Source organism: Cryptomeria japonica, unplaced genomic scaffold (assembly GCF_030272615.1).
Source record: "Cryptomeria japonica unplaced genomic scaffold, Sugi_1.0 HiC_scaffold_183, whole genome shotgun sequence".
Taxonomy (NCBI): Eukaryota; Viridiplantae; Streptophyta; class Pinopsida; order Cupressales; family Cupressaceae; genus Cryptomeria; species Cryptomeria japonica.
The window spans coordinates 300672-302908 of record NW_026729005.1 but is presented as its reverse complement, the minus strand read 5'-3'; the positions used below and the strand labels follow the sequence as shown (position 1 = coordinate 302908).

Sequence of the window (2237 nt, the reverse complement as noted above, 5' to 3'; positions counted from 1 at the left end):
CCAGGGTGCGCACCTTGATGCGCACGCCTTGGCTGGGCTGCGCACCTTGGTGGGCGCCATGGTGCGCACCTTTCGTGCGCTCCAAGGTGCGCACGAAGTCGGAGCTCGGTTTGCCCCGGGTGCGCACCTTGGTGGGCGCCATGGTGCACTCCGAGGTGCCCAAGATTGGTGCGCACCAAGGAGCGCTCCGAAGTGCGCTCCAAGGTGCGCGCGAAGTCGAAAGTTGGGTTAATTGTCCGGTTTGCCTCGGGTGCGCACCTTGCGTGCACCTTCGCCAGGGTGGGCGCCTTGGTGCGCACACCTTGGCTGGGCTGCGCACACCTTGGCACCCGCGTTTCCTTCATTTTAAATTTTTTTTTTTTACAATCTCTCAAGTGGGAAATTCTATAATCTCAACTTTTTTTGCCTTTTCAGGAAACTTTTGAATGGAGCGCATCATTGGTGCGCTCCGAAGTGTGCTCCAAAGCTCTCTCCAGCTGCGTGCACCTGCCCCGGCCGCGCACCCGGCCCCGCCCAGCTTCGCTCACCTGTCCCGGGCGTCTGGTGCGGAACCTTAGAGTAAGAAACATCACCGTGCACCTTGGCCAACGTGCGCGACTCGACCGAGCGCGCACTGGCCGAGGTGCACACCGATTTCACCTGGGTGCGCGCGCAGCACCTCGGGCGCACCGGGGTGCGCGCACAACGCCCGGGTTGCACCGTGGCCTGTGTGCTCGGGGCGCCTCGGGTGCGCGCTCGGTGTCGCCCCCCGCGCGCGCGGTAGTGCGGGCAGCGCACCCCGGCCCGGCCCGGCCCCGACGAGAACGCAAACGGGCAAAAGGTTTATTCAAATAGCATTGCGACGCCCGGCGAAAAACTAAAAAAGGGTGCAACACCGGGACTTCCCGGGAGGTCACCCATCCCAGTACTACTCCGGCCCAAGCGCGCTTAACTGCGGAGTTCTGATGGGATCCGGTGCACTAACGCTGGTATGATCGCACCCGTTATGAGCTTGTCGCAGTGTGTACTTAGCAAACCGCGACCCACGTGCGAATCCACCCCGGCCACCCACCCCCGTCGAGGTGCACACCCTCCCTCGCGAAGTGCGCCCCGTTCGCCAAGTGTGAGCCCTGCCCGGGTGCGCGCACCTTGCTAGGGCGTCGGGTGTGCACCCGGCCCGGCCTACGTGCGTGCACCTGGAGGGGGCGTCGTGTGCGTGCAGTGTCCCGTCTGCAACGCGGTGCCCACACACCACCTCGGGCGCAACGACCTGCGCTCACATGTGGGCCGAGTGCACCTTGGTGCATGTTCGGCGGCGCCTCGGGTGCACGCTCGATCTTGCCCTGGTGCACCAAGGCGCTCGGTTTGCCCCGGGTGCGCACTTGGTGCAAGGTGGGCACCCAAAATAGGGATCAAGCACCAAAACACAAGTTTCGGGATGCAAAATGGGACCCAAGGACCACAAATGCGTTCCAAGACCCATGATGGGTCCACGAGAACAAAAATGTGTTCCGAGACTTAATAAACAAATATTGGGTTTTAGGAGAAGAAACATGCTCTGATGCCCAAAACGAGAATCGACCCCGAAAAGGCCACAGGCCAAAAGTGGGATGCGAGACAAAAAAAAATGGGACCCGAGGACCAAAATTGGGTTCCCAGGTCGAAGACAGGGCAACCGGACAAGAAACGACCTCTAAGGCTCGAAATGAGTCCCGACGACTAAAACTTGACAAGAAGCACCCATCAGGCACCCAACTCGACACCCATGGGATGCCGACCCACCCGGGCTTCCACCTAGCACACCTTGGCACCCACCCACCCTCGCACCCAACCTCGCACCCAACTTAGCACCTTTGAACCCACATTGGCACTCACCCTGACCCTGGCACCTTGGAACCCACATTGGCACTCACCTTGACCCTGGCACCCACCTTTGCACTCACCTTGGGACCCACCCTGGCTCCCACCTCGGCACCCACCCAGACACCCACCTTGGTTCCTTGGCACCCACCTTGGATCCTTGGCACCCACCCCGACACCCACCTTGGCACGCAACTTGGCTACTTGCCACCCACCTTGGCTCCTTGACGCCCACCCCGACAACCACCCCGTGACCTACCCTGGCTAGGGTTGGTGCACACCCACCCTGGTGCCCACCTTGGCACCCACCCTATGACCCACCTTGGCACGCACCTTAGTACCCACCCCGTTACCCACCCTAGGACCCACCCCGTGACCCACCTTGGCCAGGGTGGGTG

The 2237-nt window shown here is 61.8% G+C and overlaps 1 non-coding gene across 1 annotated transcript; it reads right to left on the bottom strand.

The window, feature by feature from the left end:
* Positions 1-863: 863 nt before the first annotated feature.
* LOC131867740 (5S ribosomal RNA) lies at positions 864-982 on the bottom strand. Its single transcript, XR_009366272.1, has one exon. It is a non-coding gene; the product is annotated as a 5S ribosomal RNA (ribosomal RNA).
* Between the last annotated feature and the right edge of the window lie 1255 nt (positions 983-2237).